At 40.9% G+C, this 18,095-nt stretch overlaps 1 long non-coding RNA gene across 4 annotated transcripts in view; it reads left to right on the forward strand.

Annotated features, from left to right (window-relative positions):
• Positions 1–18,095, forward strand: part of LOC149546771 (uncharacterized) — a 160,989-nt gene that overhangs the window by 89,389 nt on the left and 53,505 nt on the right. Inside the window, exon 3 of one of the 4 annotated variants that reach the window (XR_016353770.1) lies at positions 15,039–15,263. The exons of the other annotated variants lie outside the window; for them this stretch is intronic. This is a non-coding gene — a long non-coding RNA (uncharacterized LOC149546771). Of the gene's footprint in view, positions 1–15,038; positions 15,264–18,095 lie in introns of those variants that run through there. 4 annotated transcript variants of the gene reach the window in all.

Below are 18,095 nucleotides of genomic sequence, written 5' to 3' on the forward strand. Positions count from 1 at the left end.
TCTACCTAGACCCATTTGTGACTGAGGACACATGTCAATAGCTCACTACTTCAACATACATAAAGAATGAGCACCTTGCCATAGCAAAGCGGCAATAGCCATCAATTCATTCTCGATCTTGCAGATGATATATTGCTTGTACTTTTTAGAAGATAGTTGTGGGCCCTCATTCGCTACCTCCCTATATGTATCACCCTAGCAACTCTGCATGGCAAGATAGTGACGATCGTTGATCTGAGATTAAATAAGAGGTGGAGAAACTGCACGAAGTTCCCTAAAAGGTGGTGGGCCCCATACTCGCTATGTCACATAGCTTAGACAACTCACAACTTTCCAAAGAGAGATGGTGAGGATTGTTGATTGAAACTTGATCTGACAATTGAGATCTCTTAAATGCTTTATGGGTTCGGGGCACTACTGATGTAGGAGAATTTGCACTGTTGGAAATCAACAAAACTTTACTTTGAGCCTGGCCAGCCTTCCACATTGCCTGGGGTCCCACCATGTCTTCAACTTGACGGTGCCTCACTACTTCACTAATGATGAGATGCTGACAATTTCTAATAGCGAGGTAGTGAGGCATCAAGAAAAACCTTTATTTCCGGTGCCACGAAAAGGTTACCTTTAACTGGGTCTCTTTTCTTGCCTGACAGTGCATGTGATTGAAAATTTGACTATAAAAAAAATCTCGACCACTGTACCTTCATTTTTTGGTCTCGCTTCAAATTTTTGGTACTCGCTATCTCGCTATGCGTAAAAGGTGCACATATTTTTATAGCGAGATAGCGAGAGTTGTAGATATTTTCAAAATCTGATGGTGATAAGCATAAAGGAAAGGTGAGACTTTAGGCACAATTTTTTTTTAAAAAAAGGATGGAGAATATTCACAAAATTTTCGTGCCAAAGACTTTTAAAAGGGAAGACACATAGGGTTTATCAAGACTTTTCAAAGATTTGTAAAATTTGGCAGATTTAAACAAGAAACCCTGTTCACCAAACATGAATTAAATCTGATTTTTATACCTGGTCAAGAAAAATATATATATACGAAAAATCAAACCAACATAGGGAGTAGTAGTTGTTGTAAGGCTAAACGCAAAAGGAAGGTATCGGGTGAAGACATTGCAACATATAGGGAAAGGGACAAGGTAAATCACTGAAGGAAGAGACAAGGTATGTTAAATATTAATAAAGTTGATGATGTATTAATCGAAGGTGAAATCATAGAGTCAGATAATGAATAGGTATAGTTGGTGAATGAAAATGTAAATATTGATAATGATAATATCGAGATTGAAAATTTGGAGAATGAAAAATTGGAGAATGAAAATTTACTAGTTCATAATGTAAATTGCATGATTGACCATGTCAAAAATGAAAATGCATAGGAACATTACATATCTCCTAATTATAATCAACATGAAGGTCCTAGGACACCAAAATGGATAATTGAAATTGATAAAACGATTTTACCAATTTGGAAGGAAAAAAATCACAAATAACCATTCGGTTATGGGCTTCAAAACTATATGAGATGTTTTTTGACAACAAGATAGTGTTGGAGCAATGTCAACTTTTTATGCACTTATTAAAGATAAAAAAGATGAGACCTATGCTTTCCAAATTGAAGATTCGTGTCAATAAAAAATTGGAAAGAAATGCCATTATTGTGAAGAATCTTTTCAGTGCTCTCAATAGGATTGGAAAAAATAGTAAGGAGAAGGATAAGAGAGCTTCTTGAAGGGTTATTACAACCCCTTGGTAAGTCATCATTTGAGAAATGGTAGATATATGAGAGAAAATTGTATTGACTTGAACCTAAATCATACTACTTTGAGAAGAGCACTTATTAGACAAGAGAGAATTGGTGATCCTCTTAAAAATGAAACATAGGCTTTTGGTGGGAGAATTTGGTAAGAAGTTATTCAATGATCTGAAGGAATAAATTATATAGTTTTGGCACTCTAGCTCAAGAGCATCACTCAATGCTAAAGACATGTTGAAGTTGAGAATTGGTATCAATGATTGTATGCCACGTCCTAAACATTATTGTTGTATTTTAATCTTCCCGCCAAAATTCATAATTCATATTGCCCTTCCCGCCTTTGAAATGTCCATAATCAAATACCCATGGAAATATTAAAATACCAAGCTACGAACGTTATAACATGGTTTCTACGGCCCGCAGGTTCTCTGCCGTCAGATCTGAGGAAGATCGACAGTTGGTGCTATCTTGCCATCAGAAGTTGCACGAGATTTATGTTTGCGACGTGGTGCCCTGATGACAAGTGTCCGGTGGGTCCAGCTTGCTGGGAAAACATGTTTCGGTGGGTCAAAAAAGTTCCACGGCACCGTGGGCACTATGTCACTATCATGTGTTGGTTGGAAAATCTTCATAGCGACATAGCGCTCGACAAAAATGTCTTACGATGGGCAGGTTACGTCACCGGGAAATGTTCATGGTGAATGGTCAGTTTCATGGGCCAGGAAGTCAGAAAAGCCAGTGGGGCACCATGGCACCATCAGAAAACTCATAAGTTTTTTGATGGCGACATAGCGCCCAAAGAGAAAAGTCCACCACGGCAAATCAGAGATAGATGGGTGCCATGTACCTCATCTGCCTAGTTGGTAAGAGTCGGGTGCCATGGTGGTGAATTATTTGAAGACACATGCAAATCAAAATACATGTCATCAGTTCGGCGCTATGGTGCTACGGGGAATTGGCCTCGAGTTCCTCTTAGCAACATAGCGCCTTGTTGACACGTGGCCGCTCTGTGGGGTCAAAGTCTCGGGTCTGCCAGGTTGATGCTTCGAAGGCTAATAGGGAGGTGCCAAGTGTATGAGTCAGAGCATATATTGTTCACGAGCCCAGTGATTTTTAGAGGGAGGGATGTACAGAGTATGAAGTGTTTCCACCGTCAGATCTACAGAGATCAACGACAGGTGCCATCGCGATATGGATAAGCCGCACGAGATTTACGATAGCGAGTTGGTGCCTAGAGGACACGTGTCCTCGTGGGTCTAGGTTTGAAGGTGTAGGAAATACAGATAGTTGGCACGTGGTCAGTTCCCATTGATTGCTACACTGTGGGGCAGGGGGCAGTATCTATCTTGCTTGTCGTCAGATCAAGGAAAATTGACAGAAGGCACCATGTCGCCATGGTGAAGTTGCGCAATCTTTACCATAGCGACATGGCACCCTTTCACCACCTGTCAGTGGGGCCAGGTCTCGCCAAGGTGCGGTCGCGAAGGTGATGCTAGGTGTGCTGACAACATTTCGTGGGCCCATAAGTTGAAAAGCAAGCACGAAACATGACGAGTCTTCACGATTGTCAGAGCAGGGCAGATCAATGGAAGGCACTGTCTCGCTATGGTGAAGTTGTGCGATCTTTACCATAGTGACATAGCATCTTGCTAACACGTGTCTCGTTGGTAGACTAGGGTTGATGGTTAACGGCTAGCAGTCAGTGCAATCATCGCAGTCAACAGGGCAGTTAGTTTTGATGTTGCGGCTAGGTGATGGAAAGGTGATGCAGTCAGATTGGTAACCGCCGCAATTAGAGATAACAGTGGGGCGCTGTCACTATAATGACTCTCAAGGCATGGTGCCCATAGCGACATAGCACCCAGTCCGACATAAAGAATGGTCAGCGCGTGGGACCTTGAGGAGGTGGCAAAATAAAGAGAGACGATTGGCCTGCGTGGCCTAGTTGGCACATAAGGAACTATTTGACTTGCTTTGACCTCACGGATTCATGAGCCAGAAATAATGAATCAGGTTTTTTCTGCGAGATTTGGATCTTGTGATCAATTCCACTGATTCAGAAGTAAATGCAAAGTGCAAGGACATTCTACCACCATTACAGATCTATCTACTATGTCAGGGGATGTTTTCTGGCACCGTTTTGTCTTCTCCAAGCTCTTTCTTAGAGGAATATCAGATTTTTGGTACTCAAAACCACCAGATCTTTGATTGGATTTTTAGGGTGAGAAGTTAATGCCAATAGATGAGAAGTAAATGTAATGCAAAAAATCCTTAGTTATGCCTGAACTATAAAGGCAATTTTGTGATCTTTTCTTAGGGGGACTCCTTTTCTGATTTCTCTGCTACTGCTCGCAGGTCTGCAGTGTAAAATTCCCTTTGTCTCTGAGCTGTATAACATTCTATATCATCTCTTTCAGCCATCAAAGTGTATGTGCATCCATCTTACCTCTCATTGGTGTATTGTTGAGATCTGTGGCCTGCATATTGTATCTATTCTCAGCCTATTGGATAATATATAAGTGAAATCCTTTCCCTTGTGTTATTCAGTTTGGTTTCTTGATCTGTATGAGTTTATTGATTGACATAAGTCTGGGTGTGTATGTCTTTTGAATGTTATCTTGGTTTTGTAGTGCATATATGGGCAAAAATGAAGTCTGAACACTCTATTTATGTGCATCACCTCCTTAGATTAGACTAGGTAGATTTGCTTTCGTGCTCTCCTTCTCCCTTTTCCTCTCCAGGAGTAGATAGGTATGCCCTGATAGTAAGAGGAAGCCGGCCTTCTCCGGAGACTCAACCTCACAGTTCAAGTCCCACAGCTTGGAGGTTGTTTCCATGTTTCACTAGGTTGTCCTCACGTATAGGCCTTGGACAAGGGTGCAAACCTAATTGACAACAGTTTTTGGCACGCTCGGTGGGACACTTTTTCAAACAAATTTAAAGTCTACTGGTGTCAAGAAGAAAGAGTTTCAGAGATTAATGCTGAAGAGGTAGTGCTGGTTTCAGTATTCAAGCCTTCAAGAGGCTAATTCTTCAAAGTACTTGGCAACTCTGAACATCAACAAATCTGGTTTCAAGCCAAAGTTGCAGCGATTCATGCCCAGAGCTGAAACAAGGGCATCTTCCAGAGGTAAATTTCAATATCAAGAGCTTTCTCTTTCAAATCCTAGAAGGAGGAGGACTAGAGCTTCATTATCACCAGTTAGGGGTGTAATAATAGTTAATATACCTGTAAGATCTGTCTCTACTCCTCCTACTGTTCGAACTCAACCTAGATTGCCATCAACACTCATCAATAGAACACTTGTTTACATGGCAGAACCACGAGTCCATGCTTTTGCCACCTTTAATGGTGGAAGTCCTCTATTATTAGCCCTAAGACATGATATACCAGTATCTGCACGAAAAAGTATACCTGATTTTACTGGTGAAACTTCCATCTCCCCTTTAGAGCATATCCAAGAAGTAGCAAATGTCTGTAATATTCATGGTATCACAGAGGATGATGTTGCTATCAGACTTCTAGCCTCATCTTTAAAAGGAAAAGCATTACAGTGGTATAGAGGCTTAGCTCATGGTTCTATAACTGATTGGGATGGACTAGGACCAGGGTTATGCAAACATTTTGAGGATAGAAGTGACCATCTGTCACTTTTAGAGCAGCTGACTACTATAAAAAGGCCCCCCCATGAATGTATGACTGATTTTAATTATAGATTTCAAAAGACATGGGATAGAATACCTACTACAGTGAAACCTACCCCTGGTAATGCCTTCTTGCATTACCTTAGAGCCTTCAACAGTGATATTGCCACTACAATCCAAACTATATGGGAGGAGATACCTTGCGTAATGCTTATGAGATAGCCATAAAAGCTGAGAACATCCTAATACAAGGAGTAAAGTGTGCTCCAAGGCCCCCTATGCCTTTCTTTCCTGATGTTACCAACCATCAACCAACAATAGCCCCTCTTCCTACAACTTCTACATCACAAGCCCTTCCTCCAGTCCTTCAAGTTTCCACATCCTCAAATGGGATAGATGAACTCAAAGAGATGCTCCAAGGTCTAGTGCTGAATACAGATAAGAGAGAGAAGACCTTGGATAAAAATTGCAAGAACAGGGGAGGGAATTGAAGGACCAAGGTAAGAGATTAGAGGATAGTTTTTCTATAATACAAAAAATGAGTAACAAATTGGTGGCCTTAGAAAACCAGCAAGCTCAATGTGGCAAGCCTCCCCAATTGCAATACCAAGCTCCAAATGGTGGTAGGCCTCCTAACCAATGGAATAGCTCTTTTGATCAGGGTAGGAGAAATAGTCATGCTTCTACTTCAAGCTCAAATCAGAACAGAGCTATAGTCCCTCAAAATAACTTGGCCCAAGATCAAGATTTTTGTCCTTCCTGCAACTATTCTTACACCTATTGCATGTGCGAGAAGGTAGAATCTTATTTGGCCCTGACTGACCAAGAACCTGCAGCAAAGCAATCATACAAGGAGGATCATCCCAAGGAGGCCTCATATATTCAAGGACATGATGATTGCTATTTCATGAATCATCAGATTGGGGAGCATTATAATGTAAACCAGGATCCCGTTGCTCATAACACAAGAAGCAAAAGGAGAGCTATAGAACATGCTGCCCCTCCTTCTCCTAAGTAGGCCTCAGCTTCAAGTGCTAGACCTCATATACATGTAGCAAATGAACAAACAAGTACTTCACAGTAGCAAAAGCAAGATTCTAGAAAGAAAGATGCAGGTGATCCTTATGTTGCCCCATCTCAACCTCTTATAAGTGCAGGTCCCAAAGTTTCTACCAAAGTTCCTAATACACCATTCAGTGTGGTAGATCAAATGAAGAAGACAAATGTGAACATTTCTATGTGGGATGCTGTTGCTACCATACCAATGCAGAAGAGGATGTTGCAGAAAGAATTAGAGAAGATTGAACCCAGGGATCAATCATTTACCATGGAAAGTGCCACAAGTCTAGTACAACCAGCAGGGGATGTGGAGACAAATAAAAAGGTTAGACCTCCTCCATTCTATGTTTCTCTGATTATAGGGGGGCAAATTAGTTCACAATTGCATGATAAATTAAGGGGCTAGCAGCTCAGTAATGCCTAGGTGTGTTGCTGATGCTTTAGGAATGAAATATGAGCCCATTGTTAAGGATGTGTTACAATTAGATGGTAGTACTGTCAAAACTGTAGGTATCCTTAGGAATGTGGAGATGGCCCTACATGCATGCCCTGGTTGCACTGTGATTCAAGACATATCTGTTGCTGAAGTCAAGCCCTATTTTGCTATTTGTCTTTCAAGAGACTTCACTGTTTAAATTGGTGGATTCATATCTGCTGATTGGTCATATATGTCATTTAAGACCAGATATGGAGCCAATGCTTCAATCAGAGCAGAACCTCAAGCCCTTCATCACGCTGAATCTTATATCCCCAATCCCATCAACATGAATTGCCCTATTCTAGAGATGGATGAAAATGACATAGTAAATGAGCCTGCCACTTCCATAGCAGAGATTTCTGATTTCTTCTTGGATGAGTGGGCAAATGCATATCAGTTTGAGCCTATGTCAGAGACTCTTGAGACAAGCCTTAGTACATATTGCATAATAGAGAAAGATGCTCAAGTTCTTGGTCTTGTTAGGAATAATGATGATATAAATGGAACATGGAGTATGTACTTTGATGGCTCAAGGAATAGAAATGGTTTAGGGGCTAGTGTTATGTTGATCTCTCTTGCACAAATAAGATACTACTTCTCCTTTAGCCTCCAATTCAGTTGCACCAATAATGTGTCCGAGTATGAATCTTTGATTCAAGGTCTCTTACTTGCCCAAAAGAGAGGAATTCAAGCCTTGAGAGTATATGGGGATAGTGAGTTAGTAGTTAAACAAGTGAGAAACTGGAATATCACCAAAAATGGCCTGCTCAAGTCCTACAAACACATAGTCTGGGATTTTCTTGAGGGCTTCAATGCATTTAATATTCAGAGCATTCCTAGGAAAGAAAATAAACATGCTGATAGACTTTCAGAAATAGGTGCATCTTATGATGTACCAGGGAATCTTGAAGAGAAGAAGAAGCAACACATAAAGGTGGTAGTGAGGCCTGCTATCCCTGACAACAACACTCATTGGCAGGTGTTTGATTCTGATGAGAAAATTGTGTGTTTCTTGCAGAATGAGGCAGAATTCTTAGATAGAAACCAGTCAAGACTGCAAGATCAGTATGGTGATCAGATCATTCATTTCAGTTGTAACAAGTTGCCAAAGGGTCTCATTACCTTGGAGAGTGTCTTTAATCCTGATGATCAAACAAGAGGCAAAGGAATGAATCTAGCTGTGAAAAAGGATGATTATGCCCCAGTTACAATTGCTGATGGAAAATTTCTGAATATGGGGAAGGTATGTTCTAAAACTGAGCAAGAAAAATTCATTCATTTATGTCAAGAATTTAATGATGTATTTGCTTGGACATATGATGACTTGAAAGGATTTGACCCCAGTTTGTTTCAGCATACCATAGATTTAATTGATAAGGCCGAACCAGTAAGGAAAAAATAGAGGCCAGTGAATCCTAAAATTGAGCCTCTACTGAGGAAAGAGCTATCCAAGTTGATTGAGGCTAATATAATTTTTCACATCAACCACTCATCATGGGTAGCTAACCTTGTCCCTGTAAGGAAGAAAAATGGAGAAATCAGACTGTGTGTGGACTTTAGGGATCTTAATCAGGTTTCTCTTAAAGATCACCATCCTCTCCCTTCCATGGAGCAGATTTGGTCCAAGGTCAGTGGGTCAAGGAGATTCTCTTTTCTTGATGGATTTTCTGGTTATAACCAAGTGTTGGTTAAAGAATCTGACAGACATAAGACAACATTTACTACTAAATGGGGCACCTATGCTTATTGCAAGATGCCATTTGGGCTAACAAATGCAGGTGCCACATTTCGAAAGGCAATGGAGATGGCCTTTAAAAAATTAATTGACAAGTTTGTCTTAGTATACCTTGATGATATAACTGTATATTCAAAAAATGTAGAAGACCATTTTGATCATCTAAGACAGGTATTTCTAAGATGTAGAGAGTTTGGGGTTTCCCTTAACACAGCCAAATGTGTCTTTGCTACAAGCCAAGGAAAATTATTGGGACACATTGTATCTAAGGATGGGATGACTATTGATCCAGAAAGAACAAAGGCAATACTTGCCCTTCCTCTTCCTAAACACAAGAAGGGGCTGCAAAGTTTCCTTGGTAGAATAAATTTTGTAAGAAGGTTTATTCTTAATCTTGCTACCATGGTGAAACCTCTTACAGCTATGCTTAAGAAAGGTATGATCTTCTCATGGACCAAGGAAGGGAAGGAGAGTTTTGAAGAGATCAAGACAACCATAGCCTCAACCCCTACTCTCATGAACCCAAATTTTTAGAAAGATTTCATCCTCTACACTTTAGGTGGTGAGTCAAGTATTTCTGCTGTCTTGACTCAAACAAATGACAAGGATGAGGAGCAACCCATAGCTTTCTTCAGTGAAGGGCTTAAGGAATATGAAGATAAGTACAACTTTGTTGAGAGGCAGGCCCTTGTGGTTATCAGAGCCTTGAAGAAATTCAAGCACCTCTTATCCCACAATAGGATCCATTTGTTGGTACCCCATGCCAGTGTAAAGGATTTCCTGTTAAGCAAAGATATCAGTGAAAAGAGAGCTGGATGGATTACCAAGGTAATGGAGTATGATGTTGATATTTAGATTACCAAGCTGGTAAGAGGGAGAGGTTTGTGCAAGGAAATGTTATCAGGTCAGGATTCTGATGAAGAGGCTGCTATGGTATTAACAGAGTAGCAGGAGGAAGGAAATGTTAATAGTCCAAGGAGTTGGATAAATAATATGCAGAGCTTCTTATCAGGGAATGGATACCCTCAGGGATTGGACAGAACTAAAAGGAGGCAATATAGACTACAGTCCATTCCCTATGTTGTAATTAATGGTATGCTATTCAGGAGGGATTTTAATGGGATCCTGTTGAGATGCATTGAAGAGGATCAGGCTGAGAGGATGATTAAGGAAGTTCATGATGGCCTTGATGGTGGCCATTTCTTTGCGAGAACAACTACCATGAAGATCATGAGGGCTGGTTATTATTGGCCATCTCTGTTTCATGATTGTTATGGATATGTGAGAAAACGTGAGAAGTGTGCTTTCTTTTTAGGCAAATAGAGGCTTGCAGCTCTCCCCCTTCATCCTATTCAGGTGGATCAGCCCTTTACCCAATGGGGGTTGGATTTTATAAGTCCCATTAATCCTCCGTCTAGTGCAGGTCATAAATGGATTTTGGCTGCTACTGATTATTTCACTAGATGGACAAAGGCAGTTGCCTTGAAGGATGCCACAGAACCATTAGTTGTTGAATTCCTTGATGGAATTGTATCTAGGTTTGGTGCTCGTTCTACTATCATTTCAGATAATGCTAAGTCTTTTGTTGGAACCCAGATTTGTGCATGGGCAATGAATCACAATATTTACCTGAGCACATCATCAAATTACTATCCCTAGGGTAATGGTTTGGCTGAGTCTTCCAACAAGAATCTGATCAAAATCATGAAGAGGACAATAGAAGACAATTAGAGGGTCTAGCATGAGAAATTAAGAACTGCTCTGTGGGCTGATAGGATAACCCCCAAGAGATCTGTTGGGAATTCACCTTTTGTGCTGGTATATGGTAGGGAAGCCAGATTCCCGATTTCATTAGAATTCCCATCCTTGGAGTTGGCTCATCAGCTGGAATTGATTGAAGATAATGCCATGTCAGTAAGAATGGTAGAGCTGATTGAACTAGAAGAAAAGAGAAATAAAGCTATGCAAACCCTAGAGATACATTAGCAGCAGATGAAGAGGAATTTTGATAAGAAGGCTAGGGTCAGAACCCTCAGAGAAGGAGATTTAGTTCTAAAGTGGGATGCAGATAGGGCAAAACTAGGATGACATTCAAAAATTTGATGCACTATGGAGTGGCCCCTACCTAGTTGCCAGTTGCAAGCAGGCTAATGCATTTTAGTTGAGTAGGCCAAATGGTGAAATTTTGCCCATTCCAGTCAATGGGTTCTATCTGAAGCCCTATTTTTAAAGATTGTGAATCCATGTACATAAGTAGCTTAGTTTCTTTTCTATTGTTTCCTGCTTTTCAAGAAGTGCGCGAGCACAGCCGTATCCCTGTGAGGTACCAAATTTTGAGGTGTCTCAGGTTGCAAAGGAAGTTTTGTTTTTCTGTTTCCAGTTGCAGTTGCGGAGCTAAGGTTTTCAATGTTTTGATCTCCTCATAGAAGGGTTACGGTTTTGCAGTTCTTAGATTTATACTTTTTTGACTCCATGACCCATGGATTGTTTACAGGCACTGGTCATGCATCGAGCAGGCTCATGCCCCCTGTGAGTTGCCAGAAATGTTGTATTTTAATCTTCCTACCAAAATTCATAATTCATATTGCCCTTCCTTCCTTTGAAATTTCCATAATCAAATACCCGTGGAAATATGAAAATACCAAGCTGCGAACCTTTTAACATGGTTTCTATGGCTCACAGGTTCTCTACCGTCAGATCTGAGGAAGATCGATAGTTGGCGCTATCTCGCCATCGGAAGCTGCACAAGATTTATGTTTTTGAAATGGTGCCCTGATGACACGTGTCCGATGGGTCCAGCTTGCTGGGAAAACATGTTTTGGCAGGTCAAAAAAGTTCCACGGCACCGTGGGTGCTATGTCGCTATCATGTGTAGGCCGAAAAATCTTCATAGTGACATAGCGCCCGACGAAAATGTCTTATGGTGGGCAGGTTACGTCACCGGGAAAATGTTCACGGTGAACGGTTAGTTTCATGGGTCGAGAAGTTAGAAAAGCTAGTGGGGTGCCATGACACCATCAAAAAATTCATGAGTTTTCCGATGGTAACATAGCGCCCAAACGAAAAAGTCCATCGCAACGAATCAGAGACAGATGGGTCACATGTACCTCATCTGCCCAGTTGGTAGAGTCCGGTGCCATGGTGGTGAATTATTTGAAGACACGTGGAAATTAGAAGACATGTCATCAGTTGGGTGCTATGGCGCTATGGGGAATTGGCCTCCAGTTTCTCAGAAGGCCAATAGGGAGGTGCCAAATGTATGAGTAAGAGCATATGTGGTTCATACGCCTAGTGATTTTCAAACGGAGGGATGTGCAGAGTACGAGGTGTTTCCACCGTCAGATCTGCAGAGATCAACGACAGGCGCCATCGCGCTATGGATAAGCCGCACGAGATTTACGATAGCGAGTTGGTGCCTAGAGGACACGTGTCCTTGTGGGTCTAGGTTTGAAGGCGCAAGATATATAGACAGTTGGCACGTGGCCGGTTCCCATTGATTGATACACTGTGGGGTAGGGCGCAATATCTATCTTGCTTGCCATCAGATCAAGGAAAATCAACAGAAGGCGCAATGTTTGCATGGTAAAGTTGCGCGATCTTTACCATAGCGACATGGTGCCCTTTCTCCATGTGTCAGTGGGGCCAGGTCTCGCCAAGGTGCGATCGCGAAGGTGATGCCAGGTGTGCTAACAGCATTTCACGGGCCCAGAAGTTGAAAAACAAGCACGGAATATGACGAGTCTTCACGATCGTCAGATCAGGTCAGATCAATGGAAGGCGCTGTCTCGCTATGGTGAAGTATTGTGATCTTTACCATAGCAACATAGCGTCTTGCTGACACGTGTCTTGCTGGCAGACCAGGGTTGACAGTTAATAGATGGCAGTCGGTGCAATCGTCGCAATCAACAGGGCAGTTAGTTTTGATGTTGCGGCTAGGTGATGGAATGGTGACACAGTCAGATTGGTAACCACCGCGATTAGAGATAACAGTGGGGCGCTATGTCACTATAATGACTCTTAGGGCATGGTGCCCATAGCGACATAGCGCCCAGTCCGACATAAGGAATGGTCAGCGCGTGGGACCTTGAGGATGTGGCAAAATAAAGAGAGACGATTGGCCCACGTGGCCTAGTTGGCACATAAGAAACTGTTTGACTTGCTTTGACCTCATGGATTCATGAGCTAGAAACAATGAATTAGGTTTTTTGCTGCGAGATTTCAATCTTGTGATCAATGCCACCGACTCAGAAGTAAATGCAAAGTGCAAGGACATTCTACCACTGTTACAGATCAATCTACTATGTCAGGGGATGTTTTCTGGTGCCATTCTGTCTTCTCCAGGCTCTTTCTTAGAGGAATATCACATTTTTGGTACTCAAAACCACCAGAGCTTTGATTCGATTTGCAGGGTGAGAAGTTAATGCCAGTAGGTAAGAAGTAAATGTAATGCAAAAAATCCTCAGTTATGCCTGAACTATAAAGGCAATTTTGTGATCTTTTCTTAGGGGGACTCCTTTTCTGATTTCTCAGCTATTGCTCGCAAGTCTGCAGTGTAAAATTCGCTTTGTCTCTGAGCTGTATAATATTCTGTATCATCTCCTTCAACCATCAAAGTGTATGTGCATCCATCTTGCCTCTCATTGGTGTATTGTTGAGATTTGTGGCCTGCATACTGTATCTATTCTTGGCCTATTGGATAATATATAAGTGAAATCCTTTTCCTTGTGTTCTTCAGTTTGGTTTCCTGATCTGTATGTGGTTATTGATTGACATAAGTCTGGGTGTGTATGTCTTTTGAATGTTGTCTTAGTTTTGTAGTGCATATATGGGTAGAAATGAAGTCTGAACACTCTATTTTGGTGCATCACCTCCTTAGATTAGACTAGGTAGATTTGCTTTCGTGCTCTCTTTCTCCCTTTTCCTCTCCAGGAGTAGATAGGTGTGCCCTAATAGTAAGAGGAAGCCGGCCTTCTCCGGAGACTCAACCTCACAGTTCAAGTCCCACAGCTTGGAGGTTGTTTCCATGTTTCACTGGGTTGTCCTCGCACATAGGCCTTGGACAAGGGTGCAAACCTAAGTGACAAAAATTATTTGGAGGTAAGTCAAACTATGTTGTTCAAATAATTTAGAGAGTCATCCAATATTGCATTTATCTCAAAGGGATTTTGAATCTTTGAAGACATTTTCTATGCACCATGAACTATTATGCTTCATCCATTCTACTTTGCATACTAAAGAAATTTTGGAGTATTGTGGTGCTAGTGGGCTTCCAAAATCATCAAGAGACTTGCTAGATCAATTTTCATGTCATAGAGTTGATGATTTTTTCTCTTATAGAAATGCTTGCTAAAATGAGAAGTGTTTAGAATGTGGTGGCTTATCCAAGTTTGACATATGTTTGACATATGTTTCCATGTTTCTACAAGTATGCAAAGCATAGTCATAGGTCTCAGTGGTTGGATCGACAACTTAGAATGTGTAAGGAAACTTTTCCCATTGGTACTATTATATTAGTTATTGACTTTGAAGAGAACTACACATTGCAACCTCAAAATGTGATATAATCTCAATATTACAACTCCATTCATATTGCTATTTTTGTCCACATAACATATAGACATACCCCTGATAGTGCAGAAGATAATTGAAAGATTATTAGAGAGTACCATTTTTACATGAGTGATGATAGATCTCACTCTCACGAGTTTGTACAACATTATTTTGAAAGTTATTTTGATTTCTTATAAGAGCATGACATTCCTATGGATAGACATATCATTTGGTTAGATAATTGTATAGGTCAATTCAAGAATGCTTGCATGTTGTATTGGTTGTGTAGGATGCACTTAGAGAGGGGGGTGCCTCATATTTGGTGTTTTTTAAATTTTGGCCATGGGAAAGGGGAACACGATGGAGCATGGTCACGTGTGAAGAGAGCTCTAGTTAGGAGAAATTGAATATTCACAGATGATGACATATTCACATATCATACTGGTTCAGTTGTTGTTGGAACATGGCTATGAACATACATGCTTAGAAGGAATGGAATTCCTACATTCGAAGACTATCTAAAGCACAAAACAATTATCATATATTCACATCTTATTATAGCAACAAATGTGAAATTGTTGAAGCATCAAGGAAGACCAACAGTAAAAGTAAAAGAACTTTTTACCATTACTAATATTGATCATGAAGCCCTATTGGAGACTCTAAAACAGAGAGATGACCCTACGTGAAAAGTCGACTAGGTATATTTACTTCTTATGTTCTTTTGTTCATAATGATTCGATAATTCAATGATTATCTTTTTAATACAATAAGTTACTAATAATTTTTATGATATTGGAATGTAGGTACATCATGAAGAGTAGCCATGCATGAAGATAACAAACTAAATAAGGAGCAAAATGAAGAAAAAATATTCTATTCTTGACACTACAATTTTTGACACTACGATTTTTGACACTACTATTTTTGACACTAGGAATTTTGATAGTTGTGTATAGATGTAATCATGATGAAACACTTGAGATATTGTAAATCTAAACTTGTTGATTTAATGTAAGAAACAAAGATGTTTTTACTTAATGTAATTTATCTGGAGGGACCTAAAAAATGATGATTTTAATACATGCTAACACCAAACTTGCACTATTCCTAATGCTAAAAAATTGAGAGAGGTAAGAAATAATGTTTTTACTTAGTACTAACCCTAGTGACACCCTTGTTTAAGTTGCAGAGAGCCTCCATCATTCGCGGCCACCCCATACTGAAGAGTCTCCAAGGTGCTCTAAGTGCATTTCAAGGTCAATCTTCTAAGGGTTCTAACTCAGAGCTCATGGGGGCTATCGATTAAATGTCAAATTCTATAGGATGGTTATACTGAGGCATATAATAAACTCTCTCATTTTGGAGAGATCACATTCTATTTTGATTCGGCACAACAATCTCCCTTGATGCCAAAACTCGCAGTGTGCCTTAGCTCATAGGTGCATCACTGCATAACTTTGAAACTAGTAATCTTGGCATTGAATCGTCAGAGCTATTAGCTATGGATAGGTAGGTGAACCCTAATGAAACCCTTTTTCTATTCATGAAGAGCATCTGTCATTCGCAGCCACGACGTATTGAAGAGTTTCCAAGGTGCTCTAAGTGTGTTTTGAGGTCGATATTCTAAGGCTTGTAACTTGGAGCTTGTGGGGGCTATCGATGAAATGTTGAATGCTACAGGATGATCATACTAAGGCCTACAATAACCTATCTTTTGAGATTTCACATTTCATTTGGATTTGGAATAACAATCTCGCTCAATGCCAAAACTTGTAGTGTGCCTCGATTCATAGGTGCATCACTGCATAACTTTGAAACTATTGATTTTGGCATCAAATTGTTAGCACCATTAGCTCTAGGTGGGTATGTGAATCTTAGTAACACCCTTGTTTTGACTATGGAGAGACTCCATCATTTGCGGCCTCCTCGTACCAAAGAGTCTCCAAGGTGCTCTTAGTGCGTTTTGAGGTTGATCTTCTGAGGGTTGTAACTTGAAGCTTGTAGGGGCTATCGATGGAAAATTAAATGCTATAGGATGGTTATGGTGAGGCCTACAATAACATATCTTATTTTTGAGAGATCACATTCCTTTTGCCAAAATTTGGCACAACGATCTAGCTCAATGCAAAAACTTGTAGTGTGCCTAAATTGATAGGTGCATCACTGTGTAACTCTGAAATTGCTAATATTGACATCAAATCATTGATGTCATTAGCTCCGGATGGGTGGGTGAACCCTAGTGATGCCCTTGTTCTAGTTGCAAAGAGCCTCCAACATTCGCGGCCACCCCGTACCATTGAGTCTCCAAGGTTTTTTAAGTGTGTTTCAAGGTCAATCTTCTGAGGGTCATGTTGCATTTTGTGCCCCCTGCTAAATATTTGAATTTTAAATACTTGCCCATCCAATGGTCACTTCCCGGTTTAATGTTATTTTAAACATCCTAGAAATATTAAAAAAAAATGATAGAACTTTATATATTTCTTCCTTGTGCATTTTAATGTTTCTGCAAGCTCGCAAGTTCCCCATCGTCAGATCGAAAGATATCTACAATTGGCACTATCTCGCTATGGGAAGTTGCATGGAGGATACACATAGCGACATAGCACCTTTTCGCCATGTGGTAGGTGGGTCCTCCTTTCCTTGTCGTTTCTCCAGCACCGAGATTTGCTAGATCCACGGTGGGTGCTATGGCACTATCGAAAAATATGTATTCCTCACAGTTAGCAACATAGCGCCCAAACAAAAAATGATACTGTGGCAATGTCAGAAGGAAGGTGGGTCCCAAGTATGCCCCATCAGATATCAGCAAGGATTCGTCAGACACGTTGGCAGTTGATCAATCTTTTCATTGGCTAAAGTATAACTGTGTAGAATGTGGGTCTTGCTTCACTTGGCAGGCCACAAACGAGGGTTGTCAGACAGGTTGGCACATGGCCAGTTTCTATTGGTTGGTATACTAATAGGTTAGATCCATCTTGCTCGCCACTAGATCTCAAAAAATCAATGGTGGGCGCTATCTCGCTATTGGGAGCTGTGAGGACGTTATCCATAGCGACATAGTGCCTCGACGATGCGTGGCATAGATGATGTAATGGGCCCACCCTTCTCCAAAGGAATATTATGGCTCATCCTCGGTGGCAGTTGTTGGGTCACAGTACAATGGTGGTTTTTTATTGGTCCACTCAGCGAACTCAGTGTGCAGTTGTAAATTTTTTTTGATCACCATAGATCTAAGGAAATTGACGGTAGGTGCTATCTCGCTATGGAAAGTTGTGAGGAGATTACCCATAGAGACATAGTGCCATTGTGCCACGTGGATTAGTGGGGCCAGATCTCGTCAAGATGAGGATGCTAGGTTGTGCTAGGTGGTTGCCAAGTGTTTTGTGGGCCCAGAGGTTTTAAGGAGATAGCGTAGTATTATGGCGAGTCTTCACGATCGTAAGATCAGTTCAAATCTATGGTGGGCACTATCTCGCTATGGGAAAGTGCTCAGAAGATATGCATAGTGACATAGCACCTTGGTGACATGTGTCCCAGTGGGTCCAGTAGAGGTAGTAACAGTTGGACGTCTTGGCAGTTAATGTGACTATCACGATTGGGGTTCCAAGGTGGCACGGTTAGTAATGAAAGAGATGGTCAACTACGTAGGACTCCTGCGAGGTGGCAAGATAAAAAGAGGTTATTGGCGCACATAGCCCATTTTGGATCTAGAGTTTAGTTGATTGCTGACCCTGCTGATTTAGGTGCTCAAGAATAATAAGAATCGAGGTCTTTTGTGAATATGATCTTCATGATCAATTCCAACCTCCCGAAGTGAATGTAAAGCATGCAAAGACACTCTACCATCCCGATTTAATCCA

This window comes from Cupressus sempervirens, chromosome 7 (genome assembly GCF_028749045.1).
Source record: "Cupressus sempervirens isolate cs-2001-9-10 chromosome 7, ASM2874904v1, whole genome shotgun sequence".
NCBI classification, from domain to species: domain Eukaryota; kingdom Viridiplantae; phylum Streptophyta; class Pinopsida; order Cupressales; family Cupressaceae; genus Cupressus; species Cupressus sempervirens.